The sequence below is a fragment of the Macaca nemestrina genome, chromosome 1 (genome assembly GCF_043159975.1).
Source record: "Macaca nemestrina isolate mMacNem1 chromosome 1, mMacNem.hap1, whole genome shotgun sequence".
Taxonomy (NCBI): domain Eukaryota; kingdom Metazoa; phylum Chordata; class Mammalia; order Primates; family Cercopithecidae; genus Macaca; species Macaca nemestrina.
The window spans coordinates 39081314-39105221 of record NC_092125.1 but is presented as its reverse complement, the minus strand read 5'-3'; the positions used below and the strand labels follow the sequence as shown (position 1 = coordinate 39105221).

At 47.1% G+C, this 23908-nt stretch overlaps 1 protein-coding gene across 12 annotated transcripts in view; it reads right to left on the bottom strand.

The window, feature by feature from the left end:
- The window catches only part of LOC105484537 (calcium voltage-gated channel subunit alpha1 E), a 492953-nt gene that overhangs the window by 441706 nt on the left and 27339 nt on the right, over positions 1–23908 (bottom strand). For 10 of the 12 annotated variants that reach the window (XM_071076614.1, XM_071076570.1, XM_071076587.1 and 7 more), the window contains exon 2: positions 3102–3217. The exons of 1 other annotated variant lie outside the window; for it this stretch is intronic. The gene's annotated coding sequence lies outside the window, so the exon portion shown is untranslated. Of the gene's footprint in view, positions 1–3101; positions 3222–23908 lie in introns of those variants that run through there. One more of the 12 variants, XM_071076596.1, reaches the window with a different exon arrangement.

The following is a 23908-nucleotide window of genomic DNA, read 5'->3' as shown; positions in this document are numbered from 1 at the left end:
TCATGAAGTGATCAATGTCCTAACCTGAACTAGTGGAGTTACTTAGACAAAAGAGTCTGCTCTCTTCCACAGCATGCGCTTCAACCATCTGGACGGTGCTGCTTCTAGCATAGTCATCCTCCTGATAGAACATCATTCACACAAATCCTAGCAGTAATTTTAAAAGAATCTACAGTGGGCCCCGTGCTTTGCATATATCATCTTTACTTACTGAAGAATATACAGGGAGAGTATTCTGAGATCCATTCTAAGGATGTGGAACTGAGTAATCTGACTCCAAAACCGATGTTCATTTACCCTGCTGCCTCCAAGATATTTCATTTGTCTCCTTTCTTGGAAAGTTAGAAACAAATTCGGTATAAATAAAGACCAAACAAAATCTTTTTGTGGAGTGCGAGGGGCTTTCTTTATACAACTTTTTCAAAATCAGTTCCATGGCCACTCATACTGAAGCAGCTCATGTTAACTATGGGCAAAGCACTGCCCCCTCCTCCCTGGTCCTGACCCCCAACCCCATCTGCTTTTCTCCATCCTCACAGACAGAAGAGGGAAAATGCCAGATGCAAATTGTGAAAAGCAGTTCCTACTACAGCCCCTTAGAGATGTCTGAATTGTTTGTTACACAACGCAACCTTCTCTCACATAAATTGATATTCTTATTTCAAGCTAATTGTGATTTTCAGCTTTGATCATTTCTAATTCAATTGTCTTTAATAACTTTTTAGAAAAAATTTCAACAATAAGATTTGTACATAGGTTCTCTGTGAAAATAGTTTTCGTTTGTCACCTTGTTATAAATACCTTCTTTCTGGGTATTCTGGTAGATTTGTGATGTATTTTCTTTTTTCTTTTTTTTTTTTTTTTTCTTTTTTAGACAGAGTCTCTCTCTATATATAAATGATGCATTTTCTTTTTATTTTCTTTTTTTTAGACAAAGTCTCTCTCTGTCATCCAGGCTGGAGCGCGGTGGTGTGATCTCGGCTCACTGCAACCTCTGCCTCCCAGGTTCAAGCGATTTTCATGCCTCAGCCGCCCCAGTAGCTGGGATTACAGATGCGCACCACAACACCCAGCTCATTTTTATATTTTTAGTAGAGATGGGGTTTCACCATGTTGGCTAGGCTGGTCTCAAACTCCTGGCCTCAAGCGATCTGCCTGCCTTGGCCTCCCAAAGTGCTGGGATTACAGGGGCAAGCTACCACGCCTGGCCAATTTTCTTTGTGTCAACTACTTCACAAGACAATCTATCAAAAGCATTATTAAGGTTATTCTGAAGACTATATGAGAAATAAAGCATTGTTTTCAAAGAAAGCAAAGTAAATTACAAATAAATTGGCATGTTTCTATGACTCTGGAATAGAATTATATTCATTGCATTTGAAAATGATTAAAATGGCCGGGCGCGGTGGCTCAAGCCTGTAATCCCAGCACTTTGGGAGGCCGAGACAGGCGGATCACGAGGTCAGGAGATCGAGACCATCCTGGCTAACACGGTGAAACCCTGTCTCTACTAAAAAATACAAAAAACTAGCCGGGCGAGGTGGCGGGCGCCTGTAGTCCCAGCTATTCGGGAGGCTGAGCCAGGAGAATGGCGTGAACCCGGGGGTGGAGCTTGCAGTGAGCTGAGATCTGGCCACTGCACTCCAGCCTGGGCAACAGAGCGAGACTCCGTCTCAAAAAAAAAAAAAAAAAAAAAAAAAGAAAATGATTAAAATATAAAAGCTACTTTACCATATCTTACCCATCTTTTATGAAACATTTTTAAGTAGTCAACTAGTTGCTCTCTGCTATTTTAATATCTAATTAAAGTTATAATTAGAAGGTATTCATTATTAATAATTAATTTTTTCTAATACTTGATTAATTATATATTATATAATTATATCATATTTATATATTATTATATACTTTATTATATATTTTATAGTTATATAAATATAAATAATTATTAATAATTATTAATTCAAATCAAGTTTCATCTGGAAAGTTTCAAGCTTTATTTGTATTAATTTCTTCTACAACTCCAATTTCTATACCCCTTTGAGATGACAAGCTAGAGATCCCTAAATGTTTTGCAAGGTTAAAGTGCACAGCAAAAATAAATATCCAGGATGTCCTGGGAAAAGCTGAGAAAAAAATTCCTGGAGCCCAAACAGGAAAAAAAAAGAACTTAGTTTGAAAGGAGAGATGACACGGTGCCAATTCAACTCAAAAAAGAGCTTCTTAAACAGCACTTTGGATGAGGCACCAGGCCAAAGATCTTGACAAATTCTAAATTTTGCTAAGAACTTGCCTTGATCCTGATGAGTGACAGGGCACCCAAATGCAGAAGGTGCAACCACAGTACTCTTTTGAATGGCAACCTCCAGGGATGGGAGAGGTAGGAGACACAGAGGTGTCCCAGGAAGCCAGGTATCCACGGCCTGGTCTAGGCCCACCCCTGTTGGTAGCTCCAAAAGTAGCTAACAGGACATGTTAGGCAGGGAAGGCCTCCTTTACCACAGACACAGAATCACAAAACAGAAAGAAGAGCACATTTCAAGGGATGCAAACCTCCATGCCCTTGCCCCTTTACTTATGAAATGGAAATAAAAGTACCCCTAGATGGCTGCTTATGAGAATTATAGATCACACAGGTTAAGTGCCAAGCACCACAAGGGTCTTCAAGGGATGATAGCTACTACTATTATCAGTATTAGTCTATTACTCTTCAGTTACCCAACATAAAGGCATATATGCTTCCTCTTCATTTTTGTGAGGCAGGTCTCAGGTTTAGAGAAGTGAAGCAAGTTGTCTGGGGTCTCACAGCAAAGAGGTAGCAGGATCAGCGCTCGCACTGCTAATCCTTGCAACTGCAGTCTGCCACGTAGCCCACAAAAGTGCCAGGATGCTCTCCCCTCCTACAGCAGCCCTTATGAAGCCTTGGCTCAAATGTTATCCCTGCAAGCGTGGCCTCACCTTGGTAGGCTGCTATTTTACTTCTCAAGTTGCAAAAAAGAGGGATAAATGAGAAAAGCAGAGGAAAACAACAAGATTACAACAGGACCCCTCAAAGTGCCCCAGGTCAAATCAGTTAATCAAATGTACTTATTGACTCTTACCTTGAGATAACCAGGTCTCGTGCAACCGCAAACCAAGTAAATCCAATCAGATTCTAGCACAGTGCATTGTCTTGAGCCAGTGTCTGATACCAGGAACCAAAGGCCATCAAAGACCCCTGTAGTGAGAATAGGAGAGATGGAAGGAAGGATGCAACACCACAGAGGTCATGTGTGAGAGGTGCTTCAGTACTCTCCTCCAACCCTAAAATGGAAGGTGTCAGATATGAATAACCATTCAGAGAGGATAGTCAAATGAGAACCAGGTCCCCAAGGGGAGTCCTGTTCTCTGGAGACCCCAGTCCCAGGTTCCATTCATCAGCCTTTCTCCATCTCTCCCTAGCCCACAGATGTAGAGTCAGAGTAACAGAACACCTCAAGTTCATAGGCTCTGGCAGGCCTTTGGTGCCCCGCAACATCTCCCCACTTATATAGCAGAATGTCCCCAAGAACCGTCTCACATGTGCTCACCAGCCAGTTTGCACAGGGCATCTGCCCTAATCCTCCTCTCTACCCTAGCCCCCTCATCCACTTCCTCTGTGAGGATGCCTGTAGCTACCAGCACTTCCATCATCTGCCTTAAAAGACTACCAACTGTGCCTAGGTGCCATTTCCTGCTAAATGTCAGGACACCAGAGCAGGTCCGTGGCCCCAGCCACAGAGAAGAAGGCCTGTGCTCAACAAAGCAAATACAGCTCCTTGAGCTTCTTCCCGGGGTGCCCCTCCCTGTCCAGACCCTGGCTTCAGGTTAGAAAGGGAGAACAGTGTCTAAGGCAGCCACTGAACTGACTACCCTGGCCCAGGCCTCTCCTTGCTAGTTTTTCATTAGGACAACAACAAATCAAGCCAATAGGCTGCAGCTGCCCTGACCCCAGTCATCAGATTTACCCAACTGTCTCCAAATGCCAGGTAGCCCTCAAAGGCTAAGATTGACCAGGCACAGTGACTCATGCCTGTAATCCCAGCAATCTGGGAGGCCAAGGCTAGAATACTGCTTGAGGCCTGAAGTTCAAGACCAGCCTGTGCAACACAGCAGGACCCTGTCTTTACAAAATAAAAATTTTTTAATTAGCCAGATGTGGTTGTACATGCCTGTAGTCCCACCTACATGGGAGGCTGAGGCAGGAGGATCACTTGAGCCTGGGAGGTTGAGGCAGCAGTGAGTCATGATCGCGTCACTGCACTCCCACCTGGGTGACAGAGTGAGACCTTGATTCATTGAAAAAAAAAAAAAAAAAGCAAGGATTGCCATCGTGATAGCAGGCTGTCCTCACCTGCATCTACACTCATGCACACTCACTGAGAGTGTTAACCAGCACTACCTTCCAAAGCGTGTGCTCAGTGCTGCTACCCAGCCATGTCCAGGGTGAATGAGACCTCCCAGGTTCCTCAATGGGACAGGGGAGGCTTGGCTAATGAACGCTTGCAAAGGCTTGTACGGAGGAAAGACCAGGAAACCACTCATTATCCCAGCAGCCCTGCTGGCAGGAAGGGGGCCATGGGCAGGGGAGCAGGAAAAGCCTTCCGCCCGCTCCTATCAAAGCACCTGGCTTTCCCTGCAGAGGCAGAAGACTGGGGCCCAAGAGGATCCAAAGCAGCTACTTTCTCCTCCCACACCCCACGGCACCCTCAAGGGAAAATTTGCTCCCTAGAACCTCACTGTATTGTATATCCCTTCAACATGCTGCTCCACCCGGAATTCTGTCCCCTCCATGCCACCACACCAACTACCTGGGCACAGCTACTCAACAAGGACACAGCATCATTCCACCTTCCTTTGTCTAGATCTTCATAATCTTTCTTGTGCTCTCCTGCAATTCAGCCCCTGTGTTGAACCATCCATCCCTGTTATTTCTTCTGTATAAGGTCTCTGAGATCTGGCCTTCCAATCTGGTTCCTTCTGGGGCAGCCTCCATCCCACCTCTGATCACAGTGATTCATTATACAGAATGTTTGCTGCATGCCTGCCATGGACCAGGCACTCCTGACCCACTCCGGATGAATCGGTGAGGAAAACAGAGATCCTGCCCACAAGGAGCTCACATTCTAAGGACAAGAGACAATTAACAATGGGCATCACAAACAAGTATGGTGTAAAATACAATGGCTGCTGATCAGGAAAAGGCTGGCCAAAGGAGCTTAAGATGGTGAATAAAGAAAACACACAATGTAGAGTTCAATGGAGGAGTCAGGGAAGGCTTTGATGCAAAAGTGAAATCTGAGCCAAAACCTGAAGGAAGTAAGGGAGGGAGCCAATCAGAGTCACAGGGAATAAAATAACAGGCAACTGGAACAGCCAGCACAAAGGTCCTAACAGGAAGGGCATGCCTGGCCTGACTTGCCTCCAGCCTCCACCACCTCCAGTCCCCTTGAATACCACTGTTGGTTTCATCTTTCTCTTTTCCATGTGCCCACCTCCCCGCGCCTCTCATCTTCAGTAAACTCATAACAAGATCCTAAGGAGGATTCCCAGAGGGAGGGTTACAGCCTAGGGGTCAGGTCAGCCCAAGGCAAAACTGCAAACAAGTCTGTAAAACAGGAAAATAATCTGTTTTTTGCTTTTCCCATCTCCTCTTTCACATTGGCCCCAGTTCCCCCATTTCCCTTCCTTGCCCCAGTTCCCCCATTTCACCTCCTCAGGAATTCATAAGGGCTTATGGTGAACAGAGGACCAAGTCCAGACTTCTAACTCTGGAGATGAAGACACCCCATACTCTCATCCCACCTCTCCTATCTGTAGTGAAGTCTGTTGCTGCCCTTCCCAGAGCGCTCTCACCACTTTCATGCACCAAACCACAGCTTCTGGCTGCCTTGTTTCTGACTGCTGGCACCTGCAACCTTATTGGGCTTGGCTACTTCCCACATCATCATGCAGAGGACCAGAGACCAGCGGAGTCTCTTTCTACCCTGCAGCAACCTATATAGCCAATGACTGATGGACAGGGACCATGTCATCCACCCTTGCCTAGTGGTTGACAAACTGTTTTGTGCAATTTATGCTCCAGAGCTGCCTGAGGGGTCAGGCTGAAATTGCACCCCTACTTGATGTTCTTCTCACCTTGTCCTGCCCCACTAGTCCCTTACCTCTGTCTCCTCGAAGCACTTCCTTTGTAAGTCACTTGCACATCAATCTTTATTTCGAGGTCTACATTTAGGGATATGACCTATAACACCATTCAAATTTAGTTTCCACTATTTTCAAACATGGATTCTCTACTTCCTTCCTTAGCCGTGCTGGCTAGGACTATTTCTCTCCTCTGAGGTATTATAGCAATAGACGTCCCACACGCACATTTTGGCAGGTATTCACAAGCGGGTTGTTTCTGGTTTTTGGTTTGTGTAATAGTTTTCCCATATTCCCATCTGCCTAATGAGATTGTGAGTACCCTTGAAAGCTGGGATGAGATTTTAGGCTTCTTTATAAACTTCAGCACCAGACTAGGCACAAAAATCTGCCCTCAAGACTTAGGGAATGGAATCAGAAATGATCCAGGTCTATTTGTCCCCTGTAGATGGTCCCCCAGGGGGAACTATGCCCGCAGAGCCCTTGAGGGCCTATGTGGGGTGTGATGTCAGACCTATGATGGGACATTTATGTCCTTTCACAGATACCTCCACCCTCCCCACGCCTCTCATCTTCAGTAAACTCATAATGAGATCCTAAGGAGGACTCCCAGAGGGAGGGTTACAGCCTAGGGGTCAGGCCAGCCCAAGGCAAAACTGCAAACAAGTCTGTAAAACAGGAAAATAATCTGTTTTTGGTTTTTCCCATCTCCTCTTTCACATTTGCCCCGGTTCCCCCATTTCCCTTCCTTGATGTTTGTTTCTAAGTCTTATTCCCATCATACTTTGCTCTAATTCCTACGGACATGAGTCCCCAGTGAGCTGCCTCTGGGAGACATTCATGTTTCCAAAGCATTGGCAAAACTTTAGGTAGTCAGGTAGCCCAGAAGAATAATCCCTTACAGTATGTTACAGAGCTCACAGTAGTTTCACATCCATCATTCCATTAGTTTCAAGCAACAAGCGTGTAAGATGTATGAGGCAAACAGTATCATCATCTCTATTCTACAGACAAGGAAACCGAGGTCTGGAGAAGCTGAATTCCTCACTGGAGACCACACCTGTGGACCAACAAAGCCAAGGCCAGATGAAGCCTGTATCCATGTGGGAAACAGCAACAAAGGCAAGAACTCATTCCAGTAATGAGGAGGTCTTGCTGCCATCCACAGCAGAAAGGACTCACACACACCAGTCCATTCTTCCATTTCTGCACCTACTAGGAAAACACATGAGACTTTGGGCCTCCAGGGAGAAAGAGTTAGCAGTTTGACAGATGCAGAGCTGTGTGCTCATAATTGGGACAAAGCACCTCTCCTTTTGGGCTCTGATGAGGAAGGATCAGAAGTTGCTGGAGAAAACAACTGGATCAGAAGTTGCTGGAAAAAGGTCCATTAAGGTTCATTTAATACCTACTGGATGCCAGATGCTTCAAATAGTCCTATGAGGGAGGTAATATTAGCCCCGTTTTACAGATGAGGAAACAAGCTCAGGGAAGGCAAATGACTAGCTCAAGAGTGCAACCTAGTAATAATAATCAATGTGATAGACATTTAATGAGCTCCTGCTATGTGCCACATACTGTGCTGAGTAGTATGTATACTTAATAATTCTAATAATCATTAATGTCTAGACTGGAGAGGCTGTATAAGCTAAGGAATCATATCACCACTTATAGATGTGAAAACTGAGTCTTGTTAAGTAATTTGCCCAAAGCTACTCAGTTTGTAGGTATCAGAACCATCCAGGAGACTTAAAGGTCAAGTCTAATGCCCTTCCCCATTACATCCTCAGATACAAACAGAGCAGTGACAGTCCCAGGCAGAACTTGGGGCACCAAGGCAGATGCCTGTAGGAGGGGAACAGGTTGAGGAAGAAAGGCTTGCAGGAGAGGTGGGAAGAGAATAAACAGCTCCCTCAATGGGGTGATTCTGGGGGCATGAAAAGGCCCCTTTTCATGTTGCCTCTGCCCAGGGCCAGTCCTCTAGCAACGCACTCCATCTTCTTCTAATGATAATCTGGGAGTTTTCCCAGTGAGTCATGGGAAAAGGAGTCTAGCAGCCAAATCTCCTGCCTTGTGAAACCTCTGAGACCTTCCCTCCTACATCCAGGAAAGGGGTCCCTGCCCAAAGTAGAAGACTGAGCTGCATATGGTAGTAGAACAATATTTTTAAATATTAACCATTTTAAATACTTCCAAGCCACCTCCATATTTCCCTATGCTCCTCTGTCCTTCCCTTATTGAGTCTGCTTTGACAGTACATTGCCTCAGGGAAGGAAGACACAGAGGAATTACAAAGGAAGAGAAAGAGTTACATTTGGCTTATGGGTTTTCAAAGCGCAGCCCTTGGAAAGGAGCAGAGAGGATTCAGCATCTAGGCAGCAGACTGAGGAGACCACGTGAAGAAGGCGCTCAGAGTGGTGAGTGGTGAGGGTGAGCGGAAGCGGTGAGATGCCACCTGTGAAGCAAGGAGTGGAAAGATGTAGCAGGTCCCTAAGAAAGGGGAACCCTGTGCCCTGCCTCCCACTCCTCAAAGGTACTAGAGCCACTCTCCCTATAGGTTTAGGGGATCTGAGAGCATTGTGAGTCCTTGCCCCCCTTCCCAGGTAGAACTCTAGGGGGCAACAAGATCTTGGAGAAGATATAGTTGTAAAGGGTGTCCAGAAAGATCTTGGGTTTTTTTTTTTCAATCCTCAAAATTGAAATTTAATTCACGTAACATAAAATTCACCATCTTAAAGTGTACAATCAGTGGTTTTTAGTATATTCACAATGTTTTACAATCATCACCACTATCTAATTCCAGAACATTTCCATTCCTCACCCTCTAAAAGAAAGCTCATACCTGTTGTACCCATGAGTGGTCACTCCCAATTCTCCCCCGCCCCTAGTCTCTGGTCTACAGATTTGCCTCTTCTGGACATTCCAAACAAATGGGGTCATGCAGTATATGGCCATTATGTCTGATTCCTTTCACCTGATGCAATGTTTTCAAGGTTCATATCTATGATATAGTATATATCTGTACTTCTTTCCTTTTTATGGCTAAATTCTTTGTATGGATATAACATACTTTGTTTATCTATTTATCAGCTAATGGGCATTGTGTTGTTTTCATTTTGGGGTTATTAGAAATCATGCTTCTATGAACAGGCATGTACCAGTTTTTGTGTGGTTATATGTTACTGGTTCTTTGGGGTATATGCCTAGGAGTGGAAGTGCTGGGTCATATGGTAACCCTATGTTTAACTTTTTGGGTAAACCCTATGTTTTGGGGTGAGCCCTATGTTTAACTCTTTTCTACTAAAGGCTGCACCAGAGATAGGGTTTAGATAGCCCTCTGGTACTGCCCCTATGGACCAAGGTGTCATGGAATCAGCCAAACCCTTATGATTCCCATGCACCAGAAGAGAGGGAGCCAGACCTAAAGCAGCCTTGCATTGAGAGAGGGAGAGTCAAAATTGCTCAGCAGTGAAATGTAAGGCTGGGCAGCAATGTAGACATTTCAGCAACTGCCAGTGTGAATTCATGATAGATGCTCCTCCATGTACCCCAAGTTAGCTACAATCCTAAGGAAAGGAGGGGATCCCAGATTCAGTGAGGTTAAGTTTCTTCTGTAGCAGAATAGGAGTGTATTATAGCAATAAGCTGAATTATGGAAAAATAAATAAAATTACATTTCTTGCACACCTAAATTTGTGACTAGAGATAAGTACCCACTACACAGTTTAATCTTAGAAATGTCTAAGAGAAAAGACCAGGGAAGCTCAGGAGGAATTTTAAAACCCTCCATAACCCACACTTCTGGGTGGATATCCAAACTGGCAGAGTAAGCACAGAGCCATGGAGTATCGGAACTACTTCTAGCTTCTTAGTGGGAGCAGAAGCCCACCCGCTTGCAATGGCCTAGTGAACCCATTTAGCTGGTTCCAGCCTCCTCCCCAGCATCACCTCTCCCCTCAGCCACACCGGACTGCTTGCTAAGCCCCATAGCCATGCCATATTCAAACTTCTGTGGTTTTGCCCGTGCTGTTTTTTTCCGTCTTCTCACCTTGTACACTAAAAAGATCATTTGTCAAGACCAAGAGCAAACGTCACTTCCTTCAGTGTGTCATTTCCTAACCCTCTCAGGCAAAATTACTCTCTCTCCCCACTCTGTTCCCTTAGCATGCTGTACACTTTGCCTTGTACTTAATTGTTTATATGTCTCTGTCTTCTGTCCAAACTCCATGTCCCTCCCCCAGCTAAAGGACAGTGTTTTATATCAATATGATTGTACATGCTATGCATTTAACACATACCCAGAGTTCCATAAATACCTGTTCAGTGAATGATCAGGCCAAGCCTCTATTTTACAAACAGGGCACTAAACCCAAGAAAGGTAAGCGATTTATCAAAGACTCCAACATTTAGTGAGTGGCTGAGCCACTGATCAAACACAGCACATCCAAGGCACTTTCCAAGGAATGGCCAGAAGGTGCACCAGATAAACACTCTGGTGTCATCCAAAATTCCTGTTAGTCCCACGACTGCTCCCTGAGTTGCTGATAAAATGATAAAAGTAAGGAAATGTCATAAGTGAGGAACATGGCTGGCATATGCATTAGACTGGTATTTGAGGAAAAACATATGGGGGAAAATGTTACGGGGATATTATGTAGCATGCTGGGTGTACTTCTGAGGGAAGACAGTTTATAGAAGGCTGCTTTACATTGATGGGGAATGATAGTTCATTATGAATAAATCAGATCTAACACACAGCTCTGTGATGGCCAGATTCCACACTCACTAACACTCCTCCTGCAAAATCGAATATTCACATTCAACCCATTCCAAAACAGCAGCTGTCTAGGCTTTTCCAAGAAATCTCCATGCCTAGTTCCTCAGTTCATCAGCACACCAGCCACAATAAAGAAATTCTCTATAATATCCAAAAGATAAAATCTCTCCTGCAACCTAGTACATTCTCGTAAGATTACACATTGAATAAGATTTCACCAAATACTCCTTAAAATGTCTCTTTATACAGTAGAATAGAAATCAATACAAATCTCATTGTTGCATCTTCCAGCAAAACAAAACTGAGTGTGTGATCTTAAGCATGGTTTCACATACTTCCAGGTTCCCAGCTAAGTCTCCAGAAAAAGTTCCTGACCAAGGAATAGGAGTAGTGGGTAGAACTCACCTGCTCCAAACAAGAGAAAGACTACTGCCAGCCTGGTCCCCCTGAAGTTAGAGGAGTGAAGACTGCTTAGGCCATTGCAGGGAGGAAGACCTGGCCCCTTCCACGTGGAGAGCTAGCTGTGGGCACAGCCTCGTGTGTTTGGATAGGCAGCACTCCCCATTCTCCTGAGGAGATGTCAAACCCTCTACTCTCCTCAGTCTCCATCCTACTGCCTCCCCTGACACTAGAAGAGGACCAGACCTCCCACTTTCTGACAGACGGAATGCTCCACCAGCAAATCTCTCACCTCCTCTTCATGGCAAACGTTATGAAAGGCTCCATCCTCCCTTTATTCCACTCACCATGAATGAGCAGCAGGGAAACACCCCTCAATGGAGTAAAAGTGACCTCCTTGCCACCCTCATTCATGATACTAAGATTCCAGACATGGTGTCCAACCAGGGTAGGCACCAAGGGTACCCCAGGGGGCTGGGTGTTCGTGGCATCTAGATGTCTAATGTCATCCAGCTGTTTGGAGTTAATCTATACAGCTTTGAAATCTGAGAAAAACCAAATACCCTTTAGTTTGTCTAAATTGAACACTGATGGTTTAGGCAGGACTGAATTTCCCCAAAGAGCAGGGAGGAGGTTTTCTTTTGGTCACATGCAGGCAATCCTGTCTATGACTTTTCATCATCAACTAACCCTGAATTCACAGAGGCTGCCTGGCAGCATCCTTTCTCTCAAAACAAGAAACAAATAAAAATAGGGAAACAAGAACAGGAGTCTGTGCTCACTACAAAGGGTGGTAGCCCAGAACAGGGGACAGAGGGTCCAGCCCTGTTCACTACGTGACCTGAGAAGAGTCAGACTAATGCATCCATCTCCATTTTCTCGTAAATCATAGTTTGAATATTTAAAAATTCCCAAAATGCCCCCCCGAGGACTTCTAAACATGGCAATGGTGAGGTAACACCCATTCTGGGGGGACTGAGCTGAGAACAGGAGTGGGAGCCACCTCCGCTGGAGGGGAAGAAGCTGACACCCCAGCCTTCCAGAGACCTGCCCCAGACCAGTGAGCCTCTGGGGCTGATCCAACAGCAAGAACAAGAACAAGAGAAACGGCTGCTTTCCAGCAGTGGGTGGGGGAGGAAGCAGCAGGCAGAAGGGAGGAAGGGAGCAAATTCAATGGAAGCAATCACATTTGCTGCTAAAAAGGAGAAGAGGAAGCCCAAGAGAAGGCAGCTCCAATTAGTGGTAAAATAATCAGAAACGAACCATCGTTTACCCAAGCACAACTTCTCCGTACCCTCTAGCTGAGCCTCTTTGCTGCCGTGGTTATATTTAGAATCCATTTGAGCAACCAGGTTATTTTGTCCACTGGAGCCAAAGAATACTCTAAAAGCTCCTACCAGGGCTCAGGAGATGGGGGAGGAAGGGACTAGGGTGTAGAGAAGCTAACCTCCCTGCACCTCACATCCCAGGACAAGGAAACTCCCAGGATACAACAGGAGCCCGTCCTGGTAGGAACAGACGCACAGCAGTAGAGCCTGGAACAGCCTCCACAGCCGCAGCTTCCTCCAAGGTGGCAGAGAAGTTCAACAAGGCTGAGGCCTGCAGAGCCTAAGTGCCCTTCAGAGCAGACCTGGCTCTCTTCTCCCTGAAGGCCTGGTGGCAGGCTGTGCAAAGGCAAGAGCGTGCGTGTCTTCTGGGGATAGCAGAGCCATGAGTGGGTCCAGCTGCTAAGGGACCAAGTCAAACCAAGAGTCTTTCTTGCATCTTTGTGTCCCAAGTGTGAGGCATAAAATCTTACATTAAACGAGGGGAAGGGGAAATAGTATGGGTTAGATGCAGAGCAAACACGTGATATAAGGACTACATTCTAGGATCTCACAATCAACTTGAAAACACACACACACACACACACACACACACAAATAGAAGGCAACAGCCAACAGCCAGGGAATATAGTGGCTGGAGAGAGTCCTGCTACTTTTCTTCTCCCCTGAGTCCGCATGCTCTACTTCCTAAAAATTCAGAGAAAAATAACTCTGCTCCAAGTACCTCTAAGTCATCTAGAATATTCCTAATAAATTTGTCTGCGGGAGCACTTATTGGCCAGTGAGCCTAGTCTAATGGAGCAGTTTTCATGTCTGCTACCACAGGAAAAACCAGGCACTATGACGGCCCTGAGTCAGGCTGTGAACCCTGGGGAGTAGGGGGGGAGTGCCCTTACGGTGTTGATGAAAATGTTTTAAAAAAATGAGTATTTTTTGAGCCAAAAAAAAAAAATGAGCAAAAAAGGAAAGGAGGAAATGAAACACTTAAAACAACTTTAATATTATATGAACTTTTGGATCACAAAGTAGTATGCAAATTAATTGCCTTACAAATTGGGTCTTCATTCCCCATTGGTTTGCTGCACAGTCCCTGAGATGCTTCACTTTCATGTGTGATGCCTCTGCTCTCAGTATTGCCTTCTATAAATTCAGCTTTAACATCCCCCGTCCTCCAGTGACTGTCACGCAGCTGCTGTTCTGTAAACAAGCATTGCAATGCAAAGCTCTCTTTTAAAGGCGGCCTTTGCATATTTTTAAAAAATGATCAATAAAATGAGCACTTAATCTACGGGCCCTGGGCTAAGTACTTTGTACTCATTGTCTGGTTTGTTTTGTTTTGTTTTGTTTGAGACGCAGTCTAGCTCTGTCGCCCAGACTGGGGTGCAGTGGCACGATCTCGGCTCACTGCAACCTCCCCATCCCAGGTTTAAGCGATTCTCCTGCCTTAGCCTCCCGAGTACCTGGGATTACAGGCATGCACCATCATGCCTGGCTATTTTTTGTATTTTCAGTAGAGGCAGGGTTTCACCATGTTGGCCAAGCTGGTCTCAAACTCCTGACCTCAAGTGATCCGCCTGCTTGGGCCTCCCAAAGTGCTGGGATTACAGGCATGAGCCACCATGCCCAGCCTGTACTCATTTTCTAATGCAACCCTCATTGCCACCCTATGAGGGAGGTCTCATTATTTTTCCACATTTTTCCAATGAGGAAACTGATGCTTAAAAGGATGAAGAGTTTGCCTTGGGCCTCGCAGTTAGTTCATGGCGGGGCCAGGATCCAAGGATCCAAACCCAGGCAAGCAGACGGGCCCCGCCTGGCTTAGGCAGCCGCTGGGCTCTTTCCCCAGAGACTGTTCTATGTATGTTGAGAAATTTGCCCCTTTCTCTGGGTTTTCTGGCAGCAGGGCTCAGCTCTCCTTGTGGAGCAGGCACCAGCAGGCTCTGCCTGTGCGCTGGCCCTCTTTGCTCTCATTGCACAACTGAACACAGCCAGAGTTCCTGCAAGTATTGCTAAGGTCCTTAACCTTACTGGTTCATGCTACTCACTAGGCTTGGCGTGGGCCATTTTAATTTTCTGGTTTGGTTTCTTCATAGGCAAAATCCTCCTTTTTTGCCTCCCTCTCTTTTCCTCTTTCCACAGTGGAACTTGGCACCCCTGCCCTCACCCATTATCTCCCGAAACCCTCTCCTTCCTAAAACCTTCCTGGAACCAAGGCCCTGCTGCCCATTTCCCTGTCTCCCTCCAGGAAAACTGCTCTGCGGGTGGAGCTGTAGCAAGACCTGCAGCTCAGTGTCCCTCTGAAGGGATGGAGCCATGTGCACTGTGGGAAGGTGCAGACAACCTGAACCATAGAGAAGAATCTCTAATTGGGACCCTTCTAACCACAGGAAACTGGCACAGAAGGTATTGATTCTAACAAGGTGGACTCCACGGTGTCCGCCCCACACCAATCAACTGTGTAAGCTCATTCCCTCATTTCTTTGGGTGTTCACTTAAGTCACATTCTCAGCAGGCCATCCCTGAGCACCCTATTTAAAAGAGTAAGTCCTCCCTGCCACTCCTTGTCCTCGGCCCCAGATTTTCTCCACAGCACGAGTCCACATCTAACATGCTATAGATTTTACTTATTTATTTTGCTTATGATCTCTCTCTTGCTCTAGGCCCACAATGTGCCTGGCTCATGATAGGTACCTGATACATATTGGTTTCATTCATTTATTCAAACACTGATTGAGTGCCCACCATGTGGCAAGCACTATTACCATAGACTCTGTTTTTTTAAAAAAATGTTCTCTGCCCTTATTCAGCTGCCAGTCTGATACAGAGATAGATATTCAATTTAAATAATATGTAAATAAAGTAAGAGTCCAATTGTGTGTCCCAGGGGAGGAACTGAGTCAGGCAGCAGGGCAATTAGACCATACTCAGGGGCTCAAAGAAGTTGCCGTTTACTAAAATGTGTGGAAACCTTTCTATTTTTAGCAACCCAGTATGGCGATACAGGTATATAGCAAATAATTATTAACTCTAACAGATAGGGAACCTCTTCAAAGTCCTTGCCTGTGAGTAAGAATAGTTTTGCCTTTTACAACCTTCCATCACCTTCCTTCCTCAGTGTGGTAGCCACAGATTTGTTAGTACTCTCTCTTTCAGGAGGTAGAATCTATCTACGCTCCCATTCATCCCTTGAATCTAGGTGGGTGGATCTGTGACTGCCTTGACCAATGGGATGCATTGGAAAGAACAGTTTATTTACACTGTTAAACTCTCTCAGAACCCATTTCCCTAATGCCCCATCCAAAGTGTCTAGCACGCATGGTTCACTGACATCTCTTCCCACCCCCATCTCTCACCCAACACCATATTCATGCCAGACTACTAATGGTTCCCCAAACACATCATGCTCTCTCTCTCTCAAGAGCTTGTCAATGTTTTTTCCTACTATCTAGAATGTTCACCTTTCATTTGGTTAATCCCAAGTTATCTTTCAGACTTCAGAGCAGATGTGACTTCCTCCAGAAAGCCACCCTTGACTCTCAACGCTGGGTTTTGTGTTCTCAGATCCCCCTGCACTCAGGGCTGAAGCACTCTGTAGTGATTGCCTATTACTTGTCTGTTTCTCCCACTGGACAAACTTGGGGGCCAAGCCTGAACCATGCTTTGTGGTATCCCCAGAGCCTGACCCACAGTAGGCCCCCATTAAATGCTGTGGGATATATAAATGGGCCCCTCAAAGGATCTCAGAGAGATGATGTCCTACAGGCCCATCAGGGTTAGTGGAGGAGGTCATTGGTTCATCAGAAGCCAGGCATCCCATTAATTCCCAATATGTGTGGGCAACGATCTGTGTTAGATACAGCAAATAGCAGCACAACCATTAACCAGCAGCAGTCCAGAAGCCGGGGCAGCATGACTGAAGCCCCCAGAGGCCACTCTGAGTGGGCACTGAGGGTCAGTCCAAATCCCTGACCTGCCCTCCCTCAGGTCAGAACTAGTTCACTAGTTCTTCCTGGAGCCAGCCCATCTGCAGCCTCTCTTGCAGCCCATACTAAGCCCTACTCCCCAGCCTAATCAGGGAGGTGATCTTATTTGAAAGGTCTCATCAACCTGAGTCCTGCATTGAGACAGATCAAAGAGACACTGGCACAGTCCCCCAGGCACTTCCAGTCAAGGGCCCGCACCCTCCAGTCACAACCACCACCTCCACCCACAAACCAGGCAAGCAATTTAGTTGATGTCTCCAAATTGCCTTGCCATTTCTCTGATCTGTTTCTTTCCTCTCAGCACCTTAAGATGATCTAGACACTAATAAGTGGCAGAGGAGGCGGTGAAGAGAGAGACCAATGCATTAATTATTCAAATTTATTCTTGTTTAACTTCTGAAATAATAAAGAGAAATTCAATATTTCTAGAAAGACTGTCTAGGTAGGAGACCTTATGGTTTCTTTGACAGATCTAAGAAAAACAATATTCTTTTCTTATTTACTTGATCTTGTCTCATAATTATTTAACTCCATCAATTCTTAAAATCTACCAATAAGTAACTCAGAACTAAAGCCAGCCAAGGACCTCGCTATGCCAACGGAAGTACTCACCCCTCCCCACCCACTCTCACCCCCACTCACTTGGACGTCATCATTTCCCACTGCTCTCCGCCCTTTTAGTCCTCATCAAAAGGCTCTTTACAAGAGTCAATGCAACCGGAAGGCCCAGGGCTTCTGCCACCCCAAACTTCTCATCCCTCTTTCCTGCTAATCAAATCCTCTCCTGGGAATGACAGGATTAAGATGTTATGAAAAATTAAAATATCATAGCTGGTGACATAATCAAGTAAGGCCTGTCACCTCCAGCTGATGGCAGGATTCTCTGATAGCATTTTACCAGAGCATGTTGAATGTCCAGCATTATCTACTCCAGATGCTGCAAATGCATGGACTCTGCCCTCACTGCCCCCACTCACCTCCTCCTCCTCTTCCTTTTACCAACTCATCTGTGGCAGGCTGAATAACGGCCCCCAACTATGCTCACATTCCAGTCTCCAGAATCCATAAATGATCCTAATATAGCAAAAGAGACTTTGCAGGCGTCATTGAGTTGAGAGTCTTGAGATGGAGAGATTATCCTGGATTTATCTGGATGGGCCTAAATGCAATCACAAATATCCTTCCAAGAGATGCAGAGGGAGATATGGCAACAGAGGAGGAGACAGCAATGTGACTGTGGAGGCAGACACGGGAGTGATGTGGTCACAAGTCAAGGAATGCCAGCAGCCACCAGAACCTGGGAGAGCCAAGGAACACATTCTCCCCTATAGCCCCCAGAGGGAGCTCGGCCCAGCTGACACCTTGACTTCAGCCCAGTGATACTGATAGCGGACATCTGGCCATCAGAACCGTGAGAGAACAAATTTCTGTTGCTGTCAGCCATTAAGTTTGTAGCAATTTGTTAGAGCAGACACAGGAAATGAACACATCCAAATCACTTTATCTCCATACCGGAAAACCAAAGTTCTGCCACTCTGGGGAACTCGTGGCCATTTTCCTCCACCTCAGAGAGTCCAGGGTAGGACCATTCTTCTCCCCAGCATATTCCATGATACATTTGGGGACTCTGAGCACTTCTTGAGCCTTGGGGCTACAGCCCTAGATGCTGAGGTGGCTGAGACTCAGCACATCCACTTCCCCCTGTGTGATCCACCTATCCTGCCTGGATTCCACCACGGCTCAGGAGGGAGGAGCCCAGGCCTACCCTTCCTCCTCAAGTTATTCCCAGCCCCAGGCACTGGCTTTATCTGCAGTCCTGCTCCTGCAGCTCTTCACGTGGCTGGCTCCTTCTTTGGTCTAAACCTAAATGTCACCTCCAAAAGGGTCTTTTCCTAACCCAGCCTCCAAAAGAATCCCCTCCTGTTTTTCTTGGCCTCTGTGTGTTTTCTTCATAGGACTTACCACCATTTATCATTGTTTTACTTATTTGCTCATTTACTTGTTTGGCTTTTTTCAGTTGCCTCCTCCCACCCAAAGCACAGGGACTGCATTTGTCCTGTTCACCCCTGCACCCTCAGCACCATCACAGTGCCTAGTAAATGGTGGGCACCCAATAAATACTTGCTCAATTAACTAATTAATCCCTTAACTATATAAGGTTGTAGGTGGGAAAAAATGGGGAGAATATAGGGCAAAGCTGGTGGGCATTTCTGATGATTTTCAAGTTTGAGTCATGGGGCCCATGACTCTGTTGAAACAGAACCCCAGTCTGGGTGGAAATGCCTCCTGTAGGAATGCTGACTAGAGTTACTTTGACCCCCAGGGGTCAAGGTTAGTGCAAGCACATGACCGATGCTGCCGTCTAACGTTGTCTCAGTCCTGGACAAGCTGGGCTCCGCGAGTCCTTGTGAGGTTCCACTGGAGACATGGAGCCAGCTGACACCCCCAAGTCTCCCACCCTTGGTTATAAAAGGAGAGAGGAGAGGAGAGGAAGCAGAAAAGGAGCAGGAGAAAAGAGGAGGGGTGCTCAAACCCCCAAAGGAGCAGGGCTCTGCTTGATCTCTTCTTTCTGCCCTGGTCTTGGGGAGCAGCTGTGGGAACCACCCAGCTCTGGATGACGGAGGGCTCTCAGTACCAGGACACACATCCTCCACCAGGGCTCCAGGGGAGTGATTTCAGCCTGACTGATGACAGATCAAGAGAAGAAGAATATCCTTGCGTGAGTTTCCCAAAATTAAAATGAAGAACAGGACCTTAGGGAAGGCTGCCTGGATAATTAAAGCATTAATTCAGGCTCTGGTTTGCTGAGAGCATCAGGCTCCTAAGAACCCACTAAATTTCCCCCAGTAAACACAAGCAGCTCCAAGGCAGCTTCCTGGCCAAGGCGCAGGGGTCACAGGGTGCAACACCCTTCCTCTCCACACTCAGGGACAGCAAAGTTGAGGAGGCAAGGTTCTTTACCCAGAATGTCTCAGAAGTTAAGGCTGGATCAGGTCTGAAAGGCCAACTATACCCCAGGATACTGAGTGCAGAGAAGACAGTGACTTGCCTGGGGTCACACAGCTGTTGGTAAGAGTGGAGGCCAGAATTCAAATTTCCCAATTTTGCTCCATTTCACATTTCTTGGAGGCTCGTCCACAATACCCCTGTACACACACACAGCCCTGAGTCCTCCCTACACAGCCCAGAGTCCTCTCTACACAGCCCTGAGTCCTCCATAGGGAGCCCAGAGTCCTCCCTACACGGGCCTGAGTCCTCCCTACACAGTGTGGAGTCCTCCCTACACAGGCCTGAGTCCTCCCTACACAGCCCAGAGTCCTCCCTACACAGGCCTGAGTCCTCCCTACACAGCGTGGAGTACTTCCTACAGAGGCCTGTCTCAGTAACTCAGGCCCAGCCCCACCTCTTGCTTTGCTGCAGGCGCTCCCACCCTGGCAGCCCTCACCCCCTCACTGTCTCTCTAATTTCACCTTCCTTCAGGCTTCAGTTCAAGGCCTGCCTTCTCTATTGTCTTCCCTTTCAATGTCACTACTTTATTCCCCTCTTTGAACTCCTCCAGCTCTTGGGAGTTTTCGTAGAACACAATTTAGCTCTGAATTGTACCCTGTCTCCCTTGGGGCAGGGCTGTTCTTCCCAACAAGACTGGGGTTCCCGGAGGCTTCCTGTCAAGTCTCCCCAGCCCAGCACACAGTGAGAGCCATCGCTGCCTGTTCCTTGGCAAGCCAAGATTTGAGTCCAGGTTTAGTTGACCTTTGTGACCTTGGACAAGCCCCACAGCGGACTGTGTTTCTGTCCCCACCTAAACAGACTATGGGCATCAACTCCACCAAGGGCCGATTTTATTCCACATTGTGATACTTCTCTGCACCTCCTCTTGGTCCCATAACAGCAGCTGGCCCAAGCCTGCCCCTTCCCTGCTCTTCCCATGAGTCCCCAAAAGCTCCCCAAGGATGCTGCTGTCTGAGGAGCCCCCTGACTGCCTATTAATCAACCATTCTGCTGTCTCTGCCCAGGAGAACGGCATGGCTGGTGGGACAAGCACTGGATAGGGAGTTCCATGTTTGGTCCTGGGTTGCAGTCCTGCCCCTAGCACTGTCTGGCTGTAGGATCTGGCCACATCCCACTGTGCCTTCACTGAAGCCTCTTCCTCTGCGAAATGAGGATATGATAACTCACTACTGCTCTCCACAGGCTCTACTGCCTGGTACTCTCGTAAGTTATAAGAGACATCGATGTCTCCAGGCACAGATGCCCAGCAGAGCAGCTGAAAGCAGAACATGGCTTTAAAGTCTGGGGCATGTAAGAGGAGAAAGAGGAGAATTCACCCTTTTCCTGGACATCTGGCTTGGATCTCCCAGAAGAGAGTGTGCAGTAAATACTAGAAGGCACAAAAACCACTGAGGCAACAGTATGCCCACCCAACACATACACAGTTGATCACCACCTCACACAGCTTCCCAGGAGCCTGGTAATGGTTAATGAGATCTGCAGACTCAGTGGCTTGTATCAAGGCTCATCGCCAAGATGATAACAGCAGAACTGCCATTAGCAAACCATAGTGACCCTCTAAGTCAGCTCCTCAGATCACTCACGCTCTCTTTGACTGTGAAATGGGGGATGCACTAGATGTGGGGAAGGGGAGGGAAAGGTGAGGTGCAGCCTCACAGAGACCTCAGGCTTGGAAGCTCTAAGTTTAGATACGACCTGGTTTGATACCCTCCCCCATGCTGACAATAGGCATGCTGACCAGCCCTGCTGACCCCCATGACCAAACGTGCCCACATCTGGAATGAAATGACCCCTCATCTCCACTGCAAGCCCATCTGTCCACCCAGACCCCATCGAAACTCCCAGGATAGCTCAGTGCTGAGTTGCAACTGGCATCAATACCACCCTCCATGAGATGCACGGCTTCAAGGGGTGGGACTGAGTCTGTTGTCAGGACGCTCAGCTCCAACTGCTCACTTCAGGAACCAAGCCTGGGTGGAAGGCCTGGCCCTGGCTGCACTCCCAGAGGGGATCCTTTGTGTTCCTGGCTGTGAGCCACCTCTGGATGGTGCCTCGAGGAGAGCTGCTGTGCAGCCTCAATAATTAACGCCTATGCAAAGTGCCTTTTACACCTTCAACTGGGATATTGTTATTTCTTGATTAAAAGGGGAAATATTTACTGTCTTACAGCACTTCTCACCAGAAACCTGATAGGGCACAGTACTCAGAAAAACTCTTGATGGTGAAGGGGCTATCCCCCATCCCACCCAGCAGGCTGAGTCACGCTTGCTGTCACCAATTCCATCACCCACAATGGCTGACACAGTCAATGAGTTTAAACCGCCACAAGCCCCACAAATGACTGAAACAGGGAACGCAAATAAAGGCCTGAGTCACGACAAACCCAGAGTCACTGGTGGAGGAGGAGTGGGTGCAGAGGCAGGCATGGACCTTTCAAATGGGGTGATCTCAGAGCCTGCAGGGTCTGGAGTTCAGGGTGGAGATGGAGGGAGGGGGCTCTGATGATCTTTGGACAAGAGCTTCTTGAGTAGGAATTCTGTCTGCCTTGCTGTGCAGAAACAAGTTGCACATTGATTCATAGACAAAAACACCAAACAGCCATCTGGGGATGGGAGGAAAAAAGAAAGACAGGGAAGGAAGAATATGCAGACAGATTTTGATTCTTCCATTGCCTGCTTTGTATCTCTTCAGCTTGGGAAGGTTCCTGGGACTTTCTGGCTCCATGAACAGTCATGCTTTATAGAAAATTAGACAAATCCTAAGAGAAACCAGGTTAGAAGTGAAACAAACCATCTGTGGGACAAGCCTGTGGGAGGCTGCATTTCTGTGATCCTGGTGCGCATACAGCAAGGTGGTGGCCATTCTTCGAAGTGATGGGGGATGGCACGGGATCTGAATGCAGGAAGTGTGGAGAGTGAAGATTTCCTTGGTGCTAATAGGAAGGCAGTGCTGAGATGAGATGTTTTTGTGAAAAGGCATGGTCCTCCGTGATTAGCCCGAGACTATCAGTCAGTGACTGCCCCCTCTGCTCTCAGCAAGTTTTTAGAGGACTCTGCACCTCAGGTGCAGGGCATGCTCCTCAAAACACACCACCCGGTGTTTGCTTCCATAGAGAGGCTTCCTTATGGTCCAAGCAGTGGCCTCAAGGCAGGAGTCAGCAGCCACTTTGTCCCAGTGTCTAAGAGGCAACCAAGGGAGGTTTGATGCCAGGTGCCTCCCTGTCCCTGGCCATGGTGCCTCCAATTCCCATCATTAGAGATCCAGTCCTTTGCATGAAGGGAATGTGATCCCAAGAGGCTGCGGTTAAAAGCTAATAAAGGTAGACATTGACACACCTGAGACTGGCTGACTCCCCTTAAGGAAGGGTCCTAAGGGAATGGAGCCCTGCCCCAGAGAATTGCCAGGAGGGACTGAGGAAAGGTAAAGTAACCTGAATTGATTAGGAAGAACAGGGACCTATACCTGTAGCCTACAAGTGATGGGGAAGTGACAGCGTCTCAAAATAAATTCAGGCTGCAACCACTGATGGCCCTCTCCCTTCTACTGGGGGCTGCCTGCTGTACTGCAACAAATCAGACAAGACCCCTATCCTTCTGTAGCCTACATTCTCATGGAGATACAGACAATAAAGGAAATGTTTTTAAAGCACAACAAATGGCATTTTACACGGTGATAAGGACTAAGGAGAAAAACTACAGCAGAGAAATGTATTGGAGAAAGAATGACCCAGGAAAATCTTCCAGAGAAAATGACTTTTGAGAAAAGATCTGAAAGGAGTTAGGGACAGAACTATGGAGAATCTAAGGAAACACACAGAGAAGTGCTGGTGTGGGTGCCCTCCAGAGGGAACCCGTGGCCCTCGCTGACCTTCGGTGCCCCCCAGCACTCCTGCTGTCCTGCTGCACCCCTTCATCTGTGCAGGGGTCTCCATTCTACATCCTGCCACAGCGTGACTGCCTTTACTCTCGCATGTCCAGCTGGCCGTCTATGGCCTGCCCTTCAGGAACACCTGGTCCTGACTGAGACAGAGCTGTGAGGAGATTACCCTGGACACGTTGTGGGGAGCTGAAGCTCACCTTCAGTGCCTGCAGCCCCTCCTTCCTGGGACCACTCTCTTCCCTCCTCCCACAGTACTCAGTGATCCTGGAGCCCCAACTCCTGCCTCTGTCAGACGGTCCTTGGCCAGAAGGTAGAGCTAGGCACAAGCCTGGCTCAGCCACTCAAGAAGCGGGGAAATGAGCAAGTCATCTGCC